Source organism: Nicotiana tabacum, chromosome 4 (genome assembly GCF_000715075.1).
Source record: "Nicotiana tabacum cultivar K326 chromosome 4, ASM71507v2, whole genome shotgun sequence".
NCBI classification, from domain to species: Eukaryota; Viridiplantae; Streptophyta; class Magnoliopsida; order Solanales; family Solanaceae; genus Nicotiana; species Nicotiana tabacum.
Window position 1 is genome coordinate 98,921,843 of NC_134083.1, and position 22,508 is coordinate 98,944,350.

Sequence of the window (22,508 nt, forward strand, 5' to 3'; positions counted from 1 at the left end):
ATCAGAGGTTGCCCAATAGGGGCCTGCCCACCGATTATAGCTCGATGGTGGTGAAAATAGTGTAATACTATATATATATATATAGATCCTCTGCTCTCTTGACTGAATAAAGACAAAACTAAACTGAATATGAAGTCCCGATAAGGAATATATATATATATACCCTCTGCTCTCTTGACTGAATAAAGACAAAACTAAACTGAATATGAAGTCCCGATAAGGAATAATATTGTAACTTATGAGACTAGAATAATATGAATAAATTCATGAATACGAACTTCTCTTTATGTCTCATTATTAACATATGTAGCTACGAGATCATGCCAAAATGAAGGAAGGGCTTAGCCTTAACATACCTTATCACAATCTTTCCAATCACCAAGTTGAACTCACCTCTTTGCACCTTAATCTACAAGAATGATAATAATACTATCGTTAAGTTACGAAAGGTACAACTACCGCACAACGAACGACAAACTTATTTTGTATTAAAACGGGCAGCATCTCCCCTATAATCCTTACTTCCTCCAAATTTAAGATAACACCAATAATACAAGAACAGAACAATAACAACATATATACATCATTTTCCAGCCCTATATACACCATCAAATACTACAAAACAGCCCAACACACCCCAATCTCTTCGTACACAAAACGACCACCGTAGTAGTGTCAAATGACCCGAAAATGTTATGACGAACGACCAGCCAACCACCCTACATTTATATGGTGTTTATAAACCCCCTTCCTCCTCCAAAACTCCACAAAATAGTAGTAAAACACGCAGCCCAACAGCAACACAAAACAGTCCACAAAACAGTCCGCTACAAGTGAATAACTCAAACTCACGGCTTTCGATCACCGTCCCGTGAGTTCTTACAAGTATAGAACGACTTACCATGAATTTACAGAAGAAAAATTGGATGAAAGAGAGCAGTAAACTCACCTTATTTGTTGGATAACTCAGCTCTTATCTTGGTTCTTCAAACTCTAGGTTTTACCTCTAATTAGAACTTGAAAGGGAGAGAAAATCAAGGGTTTGTGGAAAATTTTTGGGAAGATTCTTTGCAGAGCTTATGTCTGGTTATTATGCTCTATTTTAAGTCTAATATATGAAGAAAATAGGCCCTTAAAAGGCCTCTTTGGACGACCCGAAATGGCCCATTTTTGGGCTTTCATTTAAGCAAGTAGGTGACACACCTACTTGTCACCTAGCAGCTTGCTCAGTATCGCACAAATACCCATATCTTTCTACTCCAATGTCGTATTGACAAACGGTTTAATGCGTTGAAAAATAGACTCATAGATCTTTAATTTTATGGGTGGAACACCCCATAACTCTAAGTATATTGGGAGAAATTTCAGTTATATTTGACCCAAAGTTTCAGTAAAACTTATGAATGTAACTTGTGATGACTTTCATCGACTTTTGTTCCACAAGTCGCTTGACTTGAAAACATAACACACGGATGTCATATGACTAATATAAATCATAACATAATCTCCTTATCATGTTAATCACCCTAGTCTCACCCCAAAGGTACATGTTATAACATTTTCAACTTGTCGACTTTCGACGAAACATTGTTTTATTTAATTGCTTTAGCTTCTGAACTGTCCAACCCTCTTTGTACTTGTTGTTCATGATCTTCAATATTTGTAACCTCAGAGGTAACATGATTAACTTACTTTATATACTTTTAAATATTATCTCATTTTTGGTCCTACATTAGTTTGCTTACGATGCATTTTTACGTACGAAAATATAGGGTGTAACATCACTCCCCCCTTGGGAACATTCGTCCTCGAATGTTTACTCTTAGAGACTTTGGAAAATTTTGCCAAAGTATCCTTCGTACACTAGGTTAAAACCAACCTGCACGTAGCCAGAAACTGCCTGTCCATGAGCTTGCGTGGTAGGGGTCTGTGCTCCCCCGCCCGCCTGAGATGTGGCTGGGTCTGCCGGAAATAAATCGGCCTGAGTCATATTGTCCATGAACCGCAGCATACGACCCATGACATCCTGAAATCCCGGTGCAAAATGTGAAATCCACCGGAGCTGGCTCTGCCACATGCATCTCACCCTGCTCCTCAATAATGGGATTCTCCGCTGGACCCACTGGCGGCATAACTGGAACAGTCCTGGGACGTCCTCTCCCTCTACCACGGGCTAGAGCCCTCCATTGGCCTCGGCCTCTAGCAATTGGGGGAGTAGCTCTTTCCTGGTCTAGAACTTCATTCGAGCACGTTCTCACCATCTGTGAGAGAATAAGAGAAGGATATTTAGTACTACATTAATTGCACGATGGAATATGAAGAAAGGTAATTTCCTAACACCCTATAACCTCTCGAAGATAAGTACAGACGTCTCCGTACCGATCCGCAAGACTCTATTAGGCCTGCTCATAACTTGTGAGACCTACGTGAACCTAGTGCTCTGATACCATGTTGCCAGGACCCAATTTCACCTATAGGTCGTGATGGCGCCCAACACTACGGCTAGGCAAGCCAACTTAATAAATTAATCATTCATTAACAAAATTTAAAACCAAGAGAAATAACAAAACCCAAATTCTACCAATATGTGTGCCAAGACCTGGTGTCACAAGTGTATGAGCATCTAGTAGATTATACAAAACTTTAAATACTGTTTGAAATAAAAATAGACAGAATGAAAAATACAAAGAGAGACACTAGTAGCTGCAGAACGGATCAGAGAAACAGCTCACCACTAAGCCCCTGAATAACGTGGGTGTAAGAAGATAGCCCCCCCCACTAGTACTTGCCTCAGTTCCTGCACAAAAAGTGCACCAAGTGTAGTATGAGTACGTAAACAACGTGTACCCAGTAAGTATCAAGCCTAATCTCGAAGTGGTAGAGACAAGATGGCCGACTTTGACACTCACTAAGTGTCAATAATAATAATTGAATTACAATTAGGATATTTAAATCTGCATAATTTACAGAATTTAAAATAATTTATTAAATCAGCGAAAATTATCAAATTCCTTCAATTCAAATAATTTCCAATTTATCAATTAAATATCATTTACAGGAACAATAATTAATTCTTTAACAAGCAAGAATAATAATTCATTAAATTCCAAGGATTTTTCAATTTATCAATTAGCTTCGCAAGTTGAAATAAATTATTAAAGTATCGTGTAATTATTATTATTAAGCACGATTTCTGCCGAGGACGTACGACCCGATCCAGAGTGTCGTGTACACTACCGAGGGACGTGCGGCGCGATCCATAGATGCATCTATCCTGTCGAGGCGTTCGGCCCACTCCACAAGAAAGGAGGACATTTATTATGTACCTCCGGAAGAAGAGTATATTTATTATAAGATAAATTCGGGAGGAAGAACAATTTCTCTTAACAATTAATTAATTTAAACAAAAAATCAAGTATATGAGATTTTCATCCTTTAGTATTTTTATTTAACAATTCACAATATATGTATATATCAAATAATATTAATTAAATAAAGAATACAATTTACACAAGTAATTCATACTTTGAGTCCTAAACTACCCGGACTTTAGCATTAATAGTAGCTACGCACGGACTCTCGTCACCTCGTGCGTACGTAGCCCCCACAATTAGCAATAATTATTTAATTTAAATCACCTATGAGGTAATTTCTCCCTCACAAGATTAGACAAGAGACTTACCTCGTCTTGCTCCAATTTAATCCACTATAAGGCCTTTTCCACGATTATCCAACTCTGTCTGGCTCGAATCTAAAAATAATCGATACAATCACTAAAAATTATAGGAATCAATTCTATAAGAAAATACTACATTTTCAATAAAAATTCTGAAATTAATTAAAAAATCATCTGTGGGACCCACATCTCGGAATCCGGCGAAAGTTACGAAATATGAACACACACTCAACCACGAGTCTACCCATACTAAAATCACTAAATTCCGACAACAATTCGGCCCTCAAATCCTCAAATCTATCCAAGAGGGTTTTCAAACTTTTTCAATTCAATTCACCAATTAAATGATAAAAATAGTGATGGATTCGGATAATTTAATCAATATTGAGTTAAGAACACTTATCCCGTTGTTTTATCTGAAAATCTCCTAAATATCTCCTAAATCCGAGCTCCAAATCGTTAAAAATAGAAAATGGGACGAAGTCCCATTTTTAGAACTTAAACTCTCTGCCCAGTGATTTCTTCTACGCGATCGCGAACTTCCTCACGCGATCGCGTAGCACAAATTTTCTGTCCAAACATTAACCCTACGCGATCGCATCATGTCCCACGCGATCGTGATGCACCAGGTTCTGACTCTACGCGATCGCATCCAATGATACGTGATCGCGATACACACACTGGCCAATCCTACGCGATCACGGACGTATCCACGCGATCGCAGTGAACAAATTTCCAGCTGCCTAAATTAACCCTACGCGATCGCAACCCCATTCATGCGATCGCGTAGAACAAATCCACCTCTGCCTAAATTACTCTACGCGATCGCAAACCAACTTACGCAATCGCGTATAAGGATACCAAAAGAAAAAACCAGCAACTATCAGTAGTGTTCCAAAGGCCCAAAGTGATCCGCTAGTCGTCCGAAATTCACCCGAGCCCCTCGGGACCACAACCAATTATACCAATAAGTCCCAAAATATCATACAAACTTAGTCGAACCCTCAAATCACACCAAACAACGCTAAAACCACGAATCATCTCTCAATTCAAGCTTAATGAAACTTAAGATTTCCAACTTCTATATTATGTACCGAAACCTATCAATTCAAGTCCGATTGACCTCAAATTTTGCACACAAGTCATAAATGACATAATAGAGCTATGAAAATTTTCAGAACTGGATTTCGATTCCGATATCAAAAGTCAACTCCCCGGTCAAACTTCCAAACTTAAATTCCCATTTTTAGCCATTTCAAACCTAATTTAACTACAGACTTCTAAATAAAAATTCGAACATGCTTCTAAGTCCAAAATCACCATACGGAGCTGTTGAAATCGTCAAAATTCTATTCCGGGGGTCGTTTTCTCAAAATATTGACCGAAGTTAAATTTAGCACTTTAAGGCCAACTTAAGGAACCAAGTGTTCCGGTCAACCCAAACACTTTCAAATCCCGAACCAACCATCCCCGCAAGTCATAAATCATTAAAAGCACACACGAGAAATTTTATTTTAGAGAACGGGGTTCTAAAAGTTAAAATGATCGATTGGGTCATTACATTATCAATGAAGCTCCTTTAAGTAATGAAATATGATGTTGTACCTCTTATCCTCTCATTGTCTATCTCTTATCATGTATTCTTGAATCCCGCTCCCCTAGGTTGGGGCGTGACATATTAGGGGTATAAGTAATATATGGATAAGTTATATAATAAATGTATGTACTATTTATGCAAGGTAGAATGTGGAATAACTAATACATGTATTAGTAATACATAGATTAAGCAATCAAATGACCAAAAAAACCTTCACATTTATTTTACATTACACATTGTGTAATTAAAATAAAGTAAACATTTAACAAAAATAATCTCTACATTACGATCTATAAATTACTAATCCATGCATTACTAATCCTTACATAACTAATCCCTTCATAATTAAATTATGCATAACTAAACCCTGCATAATTCTAACCAATAACCAAACGAACCCAAAATTGGCACCTTGTTTTTTTCTAGACTTTAAATTTTATGCGGATCTATAAAAAAAAAAAAATGCAATATGATCACTTAAAAGGTAATGGTAAGTACCTATTTATTATACAGTTATAACATTGTTGATTAGTCTTTCCCTCTATCCTTTACTCTCTCTTAATTTATGTAATGCAATTCAAAATTTGAAAATCAAACACATTTTTATTTAAACGCGATTTTTGCATGTCTTTTAAAATATTTTAAATTATTAATTATTATGACTTATAATACTTTTATATAGTTTTAAATATACAATTTTTTTAAAAAAACCTAAAAAATGGAGATTAAAATTAAGAAACTTAACTCTTGAAATTAAGAAGAATGGCATTGATTGCGATGGAGGGAGTACAAGACAAATGAATAGCCTGTTTGGCCAAGTTTCTCCAAAGGCCAAAGATATTTTTTATTTTTTCAAAAGCACTTTTTTTCTCCTAACTTAAGGTGTTTGGCCAAGTTTTTTTGAAAAAAAAAAGTGCTTTTGGGAAGAAGCAGAACCAGTTTCTAAGAAGCAGAAAAAATAGCTTCTTCCCAAAAGCAGAAGTAGAAGCAGTTTTGACTTTTTTTCTTACCAAAAATACCCTTAACAAAATATAGTATATACCAAAATAACCGTTAAATCTAATACTTAGGATATTAATGTATAATTATTAATATATTTGAATAATATTAAAAGAATTAAAGTACTTTTTAATTTTATTTTTATATTTTACTTAAATAAAATAAAAAGATTTAATTATTGCTTGTAATAATAATTTTTTGGGATTATTTATTTACTTATAATATTAACTATTAAATAAATCTATTCATGTCCTTATTCGTAATTTGATTCTTAAAAGTTTTTTTTTGAAAAGTTTGGCCAAAAATAAATTATTGCTCAAAAGTACTTTTCAGAGTGATTAGCCAAATACAAACTGCTTTTCTTCTAAAGTATTTTTTTCAAAAACACTTTTAAAAAAAGTACATATCAAAATAAGCCGATTTTTTCACATTGGCAAAACCAAACAGTGTAGAGGAGTCTATCATGATGGCAAAGTATCATAGAAGAAATCTTCCCTAAATGTGAATGTGCAATAATATTAACTACTCCCCCAATAAGCAGTTAACAATTATTCAAAGCCGACCCCTTATCCCAACTCAACCCACGGTCAACATTCCAACTTGTTCGACGAAATGATACAAAGAAGAACAGACATGGAAGATTAGAAAACCCAAAAAGGAAAGGAAAAACAAATCTGACAGTCAAATTCATTGTTTTTGGATATCAGAGAAAATGCCATTCAACGGAGTATTATTAGTGTCAGTGGCGAAAACATCAGCAGAAGTTTGGCAATTCTTATCATGTCTGCCAGACCCAATTGAGAGCGAGCAGCTATTGGATCTGGTCATCTGCTTCCCTCTTCAACAATTGGGTCGCTTAGCTCTTTGTGTTTGGACTTTCCTTTGTGTCCCACCTGACCCTTATTACTATCGCCGTTACTCTTACAATTCTTCTGCGTCTTCTTCATCTTCATCATTTTATGATGATGAGGATCTTGTTGGTGCTTCCCCTCCTGTTGCAGCTCCTCAATATTACTATGATTCTTCTTCTTCTTCACATTCGGATTGACCCTCATAAGCTAATCTAATTATTTTGTAAAATAGTTGCCTTCTTGCCCTGTTTGGTTTTCTGTTTTTTTTTTGTCTTTTTTTTTGGTTGTATAATATCCATATCTGTTGACCACTAAAGAAAAGGAAAAAAAAGGGGTTGATTCTGTTATTGATGTAGTGAAACTGATGAAGTGTTCATTTTTTGATAATCATAATTCTTATTTATGATATTTATGTAAATATATTGAGCTTATCTTACATTTTCCTTGTTAAAAAATATGATTTTTTATTTATTTGGGGGAAGGAAGGGGGGTTTCTTGAGCTGTATGTTACCTGTCTAAGAGAACATTTTTAGCAAGAATTTGATGCTTGGCTAGTAGAGATTGATTTTGGAGATGTGTTAGAAGATTGCTTTGAAGTTCCATTGAGTCTTCTTGTGCCAAAGACATTATGTGAATTCTGTCATGGATCATACTGTAGAATTCTATTTTAGGATTCTGTCATGTAACTACTCTACATTAGGATTCTATGTAAGTTCTTTCTACTTGTGTATGACATGTTTAGAGTAGTATGTGTGTTTATTTACACAACTGCAAACTTTAAATCCTCGTATAAAACATACTAATATCCTTCCCTTTTCCCTGTTTTGCTATGAGCCTGAAATATGCCTTAGTAAAGGAGTGTGCTGATGGGAGGGTACTCTTATTGGTGGGAGTTTAAAAAGTTTAATTTCCTTCCCTTTTCCCTGTATTTGCTTGTCTCACTTCCTTCTTCCCTTTAGATATCTTATTTTTCAGCCACCTCAATGCTTAAAAGTTATTTCTTATATTTTAATTGAAACATCATCTATTGCACCTGGTTATAGAGCTTTTGTGGTTACAGATAGTTGTCTGTAGGTCACAAAGAGTAGCTGTAAAAGCAGCATGCTGGTAATGCTGCTGAAACTGAGCCAGCAATCCGCTTACATATTCATTGTGGTTCTCCAGCTTGTTAGGTGGAAAAGGATAGACAAATTGTAGATTTTTCTTTAAAAGATACAAAACAATCTAATTTCCATGTTTTGGCTATAGCAAATATGTCATCTATGCTAGCTATAAGAATGGTGAGTAGGGGATTCTCTGGAACAAATTGATTGTGGAGTTACTAATATAAGTCCGGGTGATTACAGGAGTTGGAGATAGATGGCTACCACCATGTCTAGCATGCACGTCTAGTCCTCATTTCCGCACTAGGTAGCTTCTAATTAGTTAGCCTTCTTCACCAGACTATTCCATCTCCATTATTTGTCCTTTCCACTTAAAATTTTCAAGAGATCATTGATGAACAGACTGCAACTTGTATCCATCTTTTCTATTTATTGCTTCAGTATTAACCAAAGACTTTATAGTATCCTAGTGTAGTAAAAGAGCAGACCAGTAATAGTCCATAGTTGGTAAAACTGATGGGCTTAATATAATGATAATCCTCATTAACACAATTTTGTTACTATGGCAAAACTGATGGGCTTAATATTTGTTGCTATGGAAGCCGCCATTACTGAAGGTTTGTTATTGGGAGTGTTTGCATTTCCATTAATGCAATGTTAAGCATGCTGTACACCATAGCCTAATTTGCTGCACAATGAGCCGGCAAGAAATTTTTGAACTCATGTGCACATTTGTTCTATCACCTATGCAATGTGCCATCTCTTGCTGATTGCTTGGGTTTCAGCAGAGCTATTAAAAGGTAGGTCTCTTAATTTTACTGTTTCCCAGCTGTGGACTTAAATTATGTGTTCTATGAAATCAATGTTCATGTACCTTTGCAGATGAAGAGAATGTCTGACAGTCTGAAGTCCATGACAAGGAATAGTATGAAGTTGTCTTACTAAGTGATCAAAATTGCTTGGCACTGTGATCAATAGATTGACATCAATGCTTCATTAGGAGATGAAAGAACATGTGCTTAGAGCCAATGTTTGATTATCTCATAAAAGGTGATGGAAAATACCAATCAAAGTCTAAAAGACCGAAAAACCACCAAACAAAATCTATGATGTCAGAATCTAAGACCCGTAGTAGTCACTCGAAGCATCCTTTCACCCAATATCCTAGAAATGAGTACTTACGTACCAGAATATATGATTGATGGAATAACTTGTGGTAACAGCGTATAAATGTTTTCAATGGTATGGAGAAAATGTAACATATATCTATTTATTATCCTCTGTTGAAACTGTCTCTTATGAGTTGCTAGAGGTCTAACAGTATCTGATTATTCATGGCTGGTAAGAATCTCCTAGGCACCGAACATTTGCTTATGATCTGTGTATAGCCAATACGGCACTAGGATAGTATTATGATCTTTCTTCGGTCATGCACTTGTAGTAATATTTCTTTGAATGTGTTAAATTTGAGATTCTCTGTTAACTGCTCTGCTACACCTGCACCAGATGCTGCTATTTTAGGGTATGAAGAGCATCAACTTGATTTTATGTTTCACAGAACAGATGTCTTGTTTCTAGGGTGAGGCAAAAACTCGAGCTTTGGTTGAAAACAATGTTTCCTTTTCTTCCTTTCCCCAACATTCAATGGCTCTTCCAAATGACCAGGAAACCTTGATGATTATTGTTAAGTTGTTATTCACGCTAGTTATTTTGATCCAAAGGCTTTCTCAGATAAACTCTCTTCAGTTTCAATTTCTCTGTCTATGAAAAAAGCAATGCATAAAAGGAAATTGTCGGTTAAATCAAAGTCGGGTGTTGTGGATTGGGATCATATTTTGGAACTCTTACGCATCCATGAGCCATCTTAGTACCATACCTTAGCTGTAGATGGGGAAAGAGTTGTCTTATATCCCATTACAAATTTGGCTTTGGCTTTATTAACATTGCACTTGTGCCTTATATCCAATGCCTTCTGAAGCCTTGACCTGGTGGTTAATTCAGATGGAGGTTACTTGAGGCCTTGACTATGTATGTAGTACAAGAAGACATCTTTCATTCCCTTCTCATTAAACATACTCAAATTTAACTGAGAAGCCCAAAAATCAACTAGGTTTTACTTTCTTCTTTATATGTTTGAGAAAAGTGGAGTTTTATCACATAAACTGGTAGAATATTATGCTGTCTTAGAAGATATTTAGAGCCCGTTTGACCAAGCTGCCAAAAACTGATTATTTTGAAAAGTATTTTTTTTAAAGTGCTTTTTTCAAAGGTACTTTCGAAAAAAAAAGGTGTGTTTGGCCAATTCATTTAAGTACTTTTTGTAATATTTGGTAAACAAATTATGTTTGACCAATCTTTCTAAAAAGTACTTTTGAGTGTCAAATTACCAAAAAGGATAGTACCAAGGTCTTATAATTATTTTAAAGAGAAAAATAAATTTAAATATTTATTGTAAGAGACTTTTATTATTTTTTATTTAGTTTAATTAAAATATAAAATATAAAGTAAACATACATATTAAAGATTTAAATCAATGTAACATATATAGTTATACCAAAGCAATAATATTGTCTAGTATAATTACTTATTATTTACATAATGATTTGATTAATTAAAATACATCATTCAGTATGAATTAGAAATCTATTCCATAAATTACTATATATTGATAATCCACCATGAAATAATAAGCAAAGTCACTCACACATGATAACATTTCTCAATAATTTTATCTCTAATTCTGTAACGCTCAGAACTCGGGCACGTAACACGGCACCCGGTGCCTGACTACATGTGACCAAGCGAACCAACTGGCTGGTTAAATCAACATGTGATATCATAACATATTGAATGCGAAAGATAAACTAACACATGCTAATATACTGAAAGTCTGAATGATATAAATCGATGTGCGGAAACACTAACATAAGTCTGAAGTATATATGTAGCCAACATTGCTTAACATGAAAAGCCCGTGACTCTGTCTAACTGTTACTCTAGTCTATGGAGCCTCTAATAAAGTACTGAAAACACTGACTATCTGTAAATACTGAAAGACTATAAAGTAATGATAATGCCCCGAAAGAACTAGGGCTCACCAAATAGTTGGTACGAGAATCCTAACACTCTGAATCGTCAGCCTGTAAATCTTTACCTGCATCGTGAAATGCAGGCCCCGCGCAAAAGGGACGTCAGTACATTTGAATTGCACGGGTATGTAAAGCAACTGAAAGAAAGAAATATAAATGCTGAAACTGGTACTAAGCTGATAACTGAGAATTGATAATTGATAACTGAAATGATAACTGTTGAAACTGAAACTGAAACTGAAATGATAGCTAATAACTGATAACTGATAACTGATAACTGAAATGATAACTGATAACTTAACTAAACAAAGGAAGTAAGGATATGAATACTTCCTCTTCTGAATGATGAACCACCTGTTTATCTAAATACATAAACCAAAAACTGTGGCCTCAGGCCCAAAGATACATAAACCATAAACTGTGGCCTCAGGCCCAAAGACGCATAAAGCATAAACTGCGGCCTCAGGCCCAAAGATGCATAAAGCATAAATTGCGGCCTCAGGCCCAAATACAGCTGTTCAACATTCAGGGATTTAAAATCAGGAACTGAGAATCATACTGCAATACTTGATACTGAAATACTGAACCACACTGAGTTACATGATACTGGAATGCTGAATAAAACTAGACTGAGACATGTATTCATGAACTGATTATGAGAACTGAAGTTTCAACTGTTTAAGACATGCTGAGTAATCTAAACTGAGACTCATGGGCATCAAACACAACTCTATATTGATTACACACTGAGCTAACAGCGTTCGGAATGAAAGTCATGAACGAATTATGAAGCTAGAGAATAGAAGTTCTGCAACTATTCAATGCACTAAGCTTAGCTATATTTCAGAGACAATTAGTAACGTTGTAAAAGAAACGTAGTGTAGGAAAAATCATTAACATTTCCAAACATAGAGAGTTAGCCTCACATACCTTAACTTCCTGCTCTTGAGCGTAATACATTCGCCAACCCTTTCAACTTTAATCTATATCAATACAAGTCAAAGGGATTCCATATTAGCAATAATACTCATGTTTTGGTCACTTAGGCATTTTATCGAACACTTGGTGGGTATAAAACTTCATAGGTGTTTCTACACCCAACAACCTATTCTCTTGCTCGTAGATAAATTCTAAAATCTCAAATTTCTAATCAATATCATTCTTCATCACCCATAAGATAAACAACACCCTTAACCAGTAATCAATAATCAACAACTCAAATCCATAACCGTTCATGTTTTTCTATCAAACCCATCAACTCATATATCATGAACTAGAGTCTATAATCATTAATCCAATACTATAATCAAGTAGAGGGTGAAGATATTACCTTTTTGACGTTCAATCCTCTTGAATTCGACTTCTAGGGTTTCGTCTCTCAAAACTGATATCCCAATCGAATATCTAATGATTTGAAGGGTTTACCCATGTTAATAAGGTGTTGGAGAATTGAAATAAACTTAGGATCACCACTAAAACTTACCTTGGATGGTGGAGGGACCTTTGAGGAGTTAGGTTCTTGAGAGCTTCCCTTTCTAGAGCAAGTTTTTGTGTTTTGGGGTGTAGGGGACGAAGTAGGGCTTTTAAAATGACCTCCCGGGTGCGCTACCGTGCACCTGAGCGCGCACCCGGTCGCTCATACTGCACATTATCTAGTAAAATGCACATAATATTTTTCACAGAGATACGTTCGGGCTTCACAATATATCGTTGGAAAGATATTTCAAAGGTCTACAACTTTCATGTTTTGAGATTTCTCCAATTCCTAAAATAATTCCATGAAAGCAGGCTGAAAGATAGACATTCCATAAAGTTGGTCGATTTTATCGAATCTTATGCACCTCACTCTCCGTCTTGATTCCAAACGACTATTTCCACCCATACTCATCCCGATAGGACTTCATATGTCTAAAATATAACATTAATACTCATTTAACATATCCACACCTAGTCCGAATTTATGGAGTGTTACATTATCTCCCCCTTGGGACTATTCGTCCTCGAATGATTGTCCTGACTGTAACTACGGGTAGCACTGGACCTTAAACGGGTCTGGTGGAAACATGTACTTTCATGAACACTTGCATACTAAACTGAATGAATATATGATTACTAAACTGAATGACAACTACCTTGGCTTAATACTGAGCTGACTGAATACTGAAGGACATGGAGATTATAATATAAGGTCTGAATGAAAAGGTTAGTTACCTTTAACATTTCTCCAAAACACCCGCCAGCTATCATAGCATAACACAAGCCTTACAGGGCATCATAATGCGCATAACATAAAATATATACGTGAATACTAGTCTGCCATGGATACATGAATACTAAACTAACATGGATATATGACTATTAAACTGACACGAATATTTGAGTACTGAACTGACATCAATATCTGAGTACTAAGCTGGCATGAATATTTGAGTACTAGACTGACATGAGTATTTGAGTATTGAACTGACATGAGTATCTGAGTACTAATTTGACATGAGTATCTGAGTACTAGAAACTTGACTGTCATAATATGACACGTGAAGTACTGGGTGTACAACCGCTAATTCTGGTGGCCACTCCAACTCATAATGTCACGACCCAAACTGATGGGCCGCGACGGGCACCCGGTACCTTACTCAACTGAGTACCAACATAACGTATCTTTTCATATCATACTATCATAGATAACTGAGCCGGAGAGGCTGCCATGAGATAAGTAGAATACAACATGAAATACCAACTTATACTTAAGACATACGGGCCTATAAGGCCAAAATGAGCACTCTTACACAGAACATAGGCGGACAAGGCCATACAATCTTTCATATATATGACACATGTCTACAAGCCTCTAAGAGTACATAACATCATAAAGGTCGGGACAGAGCCCCGGCATACCAATCAACACATGTTCTAATCATACTGACCAAATAGCAACTCCGGAGCAAATGGAGCGCACCAACACCTTCCGCTGAGCTGATAGCCTACTTGGAGGACTCTCATCCTGTCTAACGGGTATGTAAGGAATGAAAATCAGTAAATAATAGACATGAGAGAAACATGAAGTAAAAGACTCGACATGTAAGTCTGAATAGCTCTGTGAATCATTTAATATTATAATGTTATGCATATGCGTATAAATGTCATACCATGCATAGGTATATGCGTTCATAACATCATCAAGCCTCTGAGGGCATCCCATCATATCATCTCAGCTGCTGTGGGAAAATCATCAACGTATACCAACTGATCAGGTGGTGGTGCGTATATAACACCATAACCTTTTCTCATATCCCATATACATATAATATACGCGTATATAATGCCATTTGGTTATTAGTCAATGTACATGTATAAATGCATGAAATGCATATGAAGTACGTTACAAGATTTCTCGGAATATCATAAAATCAATATGCCTTTCGGATAAACTTTATCAAATACGTATTTTTCTGAGACCCATGAACAAAAGATATAATAATAATTCACATGGGAAATCAAGAATATAGACACCTCTATTATTTCTATGAATAGAGTCATTTATGAAAGTTGTGTATTTTGCTTGTTTCGTTTGTGTCGTATAGATCATGCCAAAGGAAAATAAGGGATAACCTTAACATACCTGAACCGATTTTCTTGACAATCTCTTTAACACCGTTGATTGCGACAACGCGTAACGGCGGATCGAAGTAGGGAAAGATTCGTATGATATTCTTGAGAAAGATTGCACTGGGCTCCCTTAGAATTTCAAACCACGTTGCTATTACATTACGTAGTCTCGTATGAATTTTGTGGCTTTCATCTGATAGCTTAGCAACATAAGCACCTCACTTTCTTACTGATTATGGGAAAATCCGTATGTTGGCTCTTAAGAGCATCTCACTTCATAAGAGCTTTTTGTAATCCATTGCATTCTAAATATATCATTTCCCTTTAATGACTTGGTGTCTTTATCAAAGAGAGTGGGCCCCACTTTAGGATGACTAATCTTTGGCCTTAAGGCCCCTACATGCCACATATTTTAATGACTAAGAGTAATCTTGGGCTGCCACATTTTTGGGGGGTTAAGTCCTCCAAAATCTTTGATTATCCAAAGAATTTAATTAATCTCCCACTAAAAATTATTAATTATCCAATTATCCACATAATTTTCTAATTAATTAGGTAATATCCCATTACCCAATAATTAAGAATTATCTCAACTTACTAAAAATACTACTCACTTTTAACATACCTTGTACACCTTACTATCATGGCCATGTGGTACCTTGTATGGTACTAGTCCATAAATACCGGATATTTTAGCTCGGGCCGTATTTTATCCCACACCAACAACCTGCAACAAAACTCATTTTCTTTGATTCGTTTACCCTCTCATCTTCACAAATTTACTCATCACTTATTTGAAATAGCATACTGCTTATAATTTCAAAATAATCCCATTCCCGAACTTACAACTATTAACTTACGACAAAACTTAACGTACGAAAACACGGGATGTAATATCTCATTTCCGAGCTTTCATCAATTTACTCATGGCGTAATTTTACGTACGAAAACATGGGGTGTAACATCATTCCCCACTTTGAAACATTCGTCCTCGAATGTTGACTGATGAACTTATCATTCTCATAACCCATAACTCTTGCGAATACTTTAATACTCCTCTTGTCATTTAGGCAACTGTTCTTTGAATAAATCCAAAGGCCAGGGCATTCCTCCCTTTAGGCCTCCTTCTCACACCACGGTCTGTGGTCAGAATTCTTCCAATCTCGTAACTCTTGCTACCTTCTGTCATGCAGCATGTACGACATTTTCCTTGTATGTGCGCCTATGCGACTTTTTTCTCCTTTTTCCTCCAGCTTTTAGCCAATCTCTAGGACTCCCTTTGTAAGCACATACAGAGCTTGATAAGATATCCCTCTGGGCATCTATAAGTACACTGAAGTTCTCTGCTCGGTACTTCGTTGAACTTACGAATATTGCTATATCTTATTTCATAGACCCGGTTATCCATTCATATGACTTTACTGCATCTAGTTAGATCATACTATACCATAATTCTTACTTTGATTTATCGTTACTGAGGTCTGCTACCGAACTCCAGGTTACTTTCATTTTTTATCCCATATGTATAAATCTAAGTCCTTTAATGCTTCCTCATTACTATTCATCTTAAGAATGACAGCCTAATCTCATCTCATACTTTATGACTTTTGTCCATCCATTGTTGATTCACTTCAATATTGATCTACAATCTACCACTGATAACTTGAAACCTCTTACATAATCACTAGGGCTCACGTTGCATCGTGGAACATTTGAAGTGATTTTCCTGATCCACCCGGGGGCGATACGATACCATACTTCCATAATCGTATTTCATAGCATCCCAATGTGATTCTCCTTACGTGGGTATTTTAATCCTGTACAATTCATCAAATCATTACTCAATCTAAGGCCCAATCGTCATCCTTTATCTATCATAATTACACCCTCATTGTACTATCAGGGTAGCATTCCATCTCTTTTAAATGCCATTAGTCTTAGACTTCTTTGAGTTCATTCAGGCTATACTGAGCTTTCTATAACTTAGAGAAATCATCAACTCTCTTGTTTTCATGGGCTTAATCCTAAGGACTTATCCATTCTCGTCACCTTCTCACTCGTCCTTTCTTATCCTTATTCCTGTCATAAAACCTTGTCGCTTTACTATACTTTAGCTTGCGACCTATACGTATCTATTTATACTACTCGCAACCTTCCTTCAACTTGCTTGCACCATAGATTTTCTTATGTCATCCTGGAACATCAAGTGAGACATCACATCGTCTCTAACTCTTCTTTACTCTCTTGACTAGGCCTCTCGATACCTAGAAACCATAGGCCGGAAAATATGCCACCGACGATGCCGTTATCATTCCTGGATACTGACTCTCAGCGTTTTTGGACTTCTATCTGAAGTATGGACTATTCACAACCTTCTGCATTTGAGTATCTCGTATGTTTTCACCTTTACCATACTTATCTCACATCGTATCTTCTATCTCTTTCATAACCTCCTTTCCACATAGGTATAATTCACATCCACAACTTGAAGCTCTATTATAATACTTGCACCTCTGGTGCATACACAATCTGGTGGGAGCTTCATACTGACTTCTTATGAGTCTGGTGCTCTTCTAATTAGATTTATCGTAGAGTCGTTATAGAATATGTTTGTTGTACTATCTCTCTTGTACCTCTGATATTAAGAGTGATTCTGCTATGTTCTCAATCATGATGTCTAAAATTTTCTGGGTCCAATAATCAGACTCCTGATTAGCTTCGTTGATGTAACTCTTTAGTTTCCTCTGCCTTCTGATCAGCCTTTGTATAGGCTTAAGCTATCTTCCGATCTGCGGCTCCTGGTATTAGTTATTACTTTAATCTTTCATAGCTGCTATGGAATATCCGTGATACCATAATCTAACAATTCAATCCCTACCTGGACTTAATTATTTCTTTTAACTTATACCAGAGTCTTCTACAGCTGTATGATTGTCAACATATATGCTGCATGGATAATACTCCGAAATCTAAAGTGCATTCATAACATAACTATCTCTAGATCATTTATCAAATAATTCCTTTCGTTCCTTCTCAGTTTTCTTTAAACGTAAGCAATTACTTTTCCTGGTCTTTCTGCCCCCTCATTGCGTGCATACTTAGCTTATCTTAGTTCTCACATATGCCGGAGTTTTTGTGCAACTCATATGGTCTCGAATATTACTTACTTCTTGTTCATTAGTCACGATAGGTGCCACTTTCTTTTGGAGTGCATACAAACCATTTCCTCTTTAGGCCACTGAGCTTAGGTTGAAGCCTTTTTCCTTATTTCCTCAGCTAGTCTTTCATTGTAGTACTTTAGGGAGGATCCTCTGACTCTTGTAAAGCTGCGAGCCTATTACATCGTATACTCGACAAAAATTTTGATGTCCTTCCTTGCCTACAATTATTACTAGTTACTTACCTTCGCGCCCTTGAGCTCGTAAGGTAGCTTCTGAACTGAAATTTTGACTGTCTTCCTATTGGCACTCCCTTTTATTTTCGTAACACTCATACAATACCTTTAACTACCCCAACTCCTATCTGAATATTTCTCAAGGGTCACGATATCACATCTGCGAGACTGAATTCCCCATGTTGGGATTTTACAATGTTTATCTTGCATGATTTGCTGATTATCTGTAATCTCTTGTCTAGCCATAACTAGTCTCTTTCTGAATCAACTGCTAACTATTCGTTGGCCCATTCTCATATAAACATTCCGCATAATCTTTTTTGGGTTATTTCCTTTGTCTTAACTTACGTCTCGCACTGGCTCCTTACTTATCAATAACATCTTGGACAAAAACCCTTACTTCCTCTCCTTGACATCGTGCTTGCATAATGTTCTGGAATCGTAGCATATCTGTAGGATTTGGGTAAGTGCAAGCTCATTCCTTTTTCATTTTTATCGTATTCTTATTTTACCATTCCATAATTACTAGAACCACTTAATTCTGACTTAATACCACATCACTCCATATTCCCCCCTTTAGGGGAGCACTAAGATTTAATGCTATGATGATCTATGTATAGATGTTTTACCTTTTCATATTTGGAATCTTTTCACATCATCGATGATCCTTACTCGCCTCGCGGTAATCCTTCTGTACCAAGGATAACGAAATTCCTCACTCGCGAGGGTGACACTTAGTGTAACTGGCACATACAGTTCCTTAAGCTTAACTTTACTCACCTTGCTTGCTTTAGGGAAGCGTCTTCCTGAATGACCTTTAAAGGGTATTCTTCTGTCGTCCATTCCATTATCGTCGGGATGCAATCTCTGAAATTCTCATTATGCCGACTATTACTCAGTCCCTAGTTCTTGTTTAGTTTATCTTGTTCACCAGCCCATACTGATTTCTATTACTCTGGGTCTAACTTTTCCTTCTGGTAGTCGCGTTGGAGTCACAAACTTATTTCTCGAAATGAGGATATGACTTTATGGCCTATACTCTTTTGTTGTCCCAAGGCCTGTCACCTCTCGTATTTTCCTTCACTTGACTATAGACTCTGTAATACTGCCATCTTTTGATCTACCGTTTTCATCCATGTATCATATCTTACTCATTATGCTTCATTAACTCTTTTCTTATTTTTTGCTAACATTTATGTCTATCACTTTATTCTGAAAACTCGAACAAGACATTCTTTTGCTTTTAGCTCCTCTTTGCTCCATCAAGTGGCTCTTCGGGTTGCTTAACATTCTCGCACTACTAGGGACGCGAGCCATACTGAGGTAATATTTATCCCTTCCAGGCTTTCAGTGCCTATCTTCTGAATTGTTTTTTTTGATCATGCTAGTATTCACATCTAATTGTAATATTCTAGAGTGCACTATCTGGGTGCCTCACAAGGAGATCTATTAGCACCTTTGTAATATCCTTCGGAAATGTCAACTAACACAAATAATCCATTCACCATTTTGGGTTACTCTAATCCCAGCCGGATCCTGATATCCCGTCCTTCTCTTAAACTATATCTGTTAGTCCCCATAGGGCATAAATGAGATGGGTGTGGCCTATTGTAAATACCCTTGTTATTGTTGAAGGTAACTCAAAGGCTTATATTCCTTTGCCTGAATTGTAAATACTAATAATCTTTATTAACTCGGCGCCTCGTACCCTTCTTCACCTTGCTTCTTTTACTCGTTGAAACTTGTATCTATCTTCTGAATCTCTCATTTCTTTTTACCATATGGGTGAATAGATATTCTTGCCTTAAGACTTCTTATCAAGAAGCTTACACGTATTAGTACCCACATGTTCTGCTGGAGACCTTACATTTACTCATCATAAGCATGATGCAAAATCGAGTTCCTCTGACTCAATTCTTCCACAGCCACTTTCAATCCCTTACCAAAATCGAGTTCCTCTGACTCAAGTCTGTATCATCCCGGGAAGGCCAATGTGGTGGCCAATGCCTTGAGTAGAAAGGCAGTGAGTATGGGTAGACTTGCATTCATTCATGTTGGTGAGATACCTCTTTCAGTTGATGTTCAGGCCTTGGCAAACCAATTTTTGAGATTATATATTTTGGAGCCCAGTCGGGTTCTAGCTTGTGTAGTTTCTCGGTCTTCCTTATTTGATCACATCAGAGAGCACCCGTACGATGATCCTCATTTGCTTGTCCTTAAGGATGCATGGCCGAATTTGTGTGCCTAATGTAGATGGGCTACATGAGTTGATTCTTGAGGAGGCCCACAGTTCACGGTATTCCATTCATCCGGGTGCCGCAAAGATGTACCAGAATTTGCGGCAGCATTATTGGTAGAGGATAATGAAGAAGGACATAGTGGGGCTTGTAGCTCGGTGCCTAAACTGTCAGCAGGTGAAGAATGAGCATTATAGACCGGGTGGATTTCTTCAGAGGCTTGAGATTTCGGAGTGGAAATGAGAGCGTATCACCATGGATTTTGTAGTTAGACTCCCGTGGACTTCAAGGAAGTTTGATGTTATTTGGGTAACTATGGATCAGTTGACCAAGTCCGCGCACTTCATTCCAGTTGGGACCACTTATTCTTTAGAGCGGTTGGTTGAGATTTACATCCGCGAGATTGTTCGCCTTCACGGTGTGCCAGTGTTCATAATTTCAGATCGGGGCACGCAGTTTAAATTGTAGTTTTGGAGAGCCGTGCAGCGAGAGTTGAGCACCCAGGTGGAATTGATTACAACATTTAACCCACAGATGTACGGACAGTACAAGTGCACTATTCAGATATTGGAGGATATACTATGCGCTTGTGCCATAGATTTTGTGGGTTTTTGGGATCTGTTTCTGCTGCTCGTGGAGTTTGCCTACAATAACAGCTACCAGTCAAACATTTAGATGGCTCCGTATGAGGCTTTGTATGGGAGACGGTGTCGATCTCCGGTGGGTTGGTTTGAGCCAGTGGAGGCTAGGCTATTGGGTACTGACTTGGTTCAGGATGCTTTGGATAAGGTTAAATTGATTATGGATCGTCATTGCACGGCTCAGTCTAGACAGAAGAGTTATGTCGATGGGAAGGATCGGGATGTTGTGTAATGACCCAACCGGTCATCTTAACTTTTAGAAAACCGTTCCCTAAAATAAAACTCCCTGAGCATGCTTTAATTAATTTATGACTTGCGGGGATTGTTGGTTCGGGATTTGGAAGCGTTTGGATTGAAATTGGAACACTTGTTTCCTTAAGTTAGCTTTAAATAGACAAGTTTGACTTCGGTCAATATTTTACGAAAATGACCCCGGAATGGGGATTTGACGGTTCCAATAGGTTCGTATGATGATTTTGGACTTGGGCATATGTCCGAATCGGGTTTTGGATAACCCGGGGGTGTTTGATGCTTAATAGTAAAGATCAACTATTTGAAGGTTTAAAACTTCTTTAAATTTGGGTTAGAGTAGGATTTTGAGTAATTGAAGTCCGTTTGGAATTCCAAGTTTGGGAATAATTCCATATAGTGATTTAAGTCTTGCACGCAAAATTTCGTGTCATTCCGAGTAGTTTAAGTATATTTCGGCGCATTGGAAGTAAATTGAAGAACTTGAAATTCTTAAGTTTGATTCAATTTGGTTTGGGGTGTGATTCTTAGATTTGATGTTGTTTTACATGTTTCGAGAGTTCGAGCAAGTTCATTTTATGATTTCAAACCTGTTGGTATGTTCGAGCGGGGTCCCGGAGACCCCGAGTGTCAATCGGACGAGGCTCGGACCAAGTTGGAAGTTGGGAGCCAAAACTAAAGCTCCCAGCTACTGTCAGAATCGCACCTGCGCTTGACCAGTCGCAAGTGCGACATTCGCAGATGCGACAGAAGCTAGCAGGCACGACACTCGCATATGCGAGATTTTGAGTGCAGAAGCGGAAATGGGAAGGGGCAATCCACCGCAGATGCAGACGATTTGCGCACCTGCGAACGCGCAGATGCGAAGCTTTGTGCGCAAATGCGAGAATTGGCCGGGCAAGTGAAACTCGCACCTACGAGGATATTTCCGCAGGTGCATTCCAACTTCCGCAGGTGTGAAAGACCTGTTTGGCAGAAAGCTTAAAAGAACGGGAATTCACCATTTTTGCCCATTTTCTTCCATGTTTGGGCGATTTCAGAGCTTTTTGAGAGGAGATTTCAA

The 22,508-nt window shown here is 37.1% G+C and overlaps 1 long non-coding RNA gene across 1 annotated transcript; it reads left to right on the plus strand.

Annotated features, from left to right (window-relative positions):
* Positions 1–8,886: 8,886 nt before the first annotated feature.
* On the plus strand, positions 8,887–9,520 carry LOC107784878 (uncharacterized). The gene is made up of 2 exons (XR_001647763.2): positions 8,887–9,026; positions 9,109–9,520. It is a non-coding gene; the product is annotated as an uncharacterized LOC107784878 (long non-coding RNA).
* Positions 9,521–22,508: the final 12,988 nt, after the last annotated feature.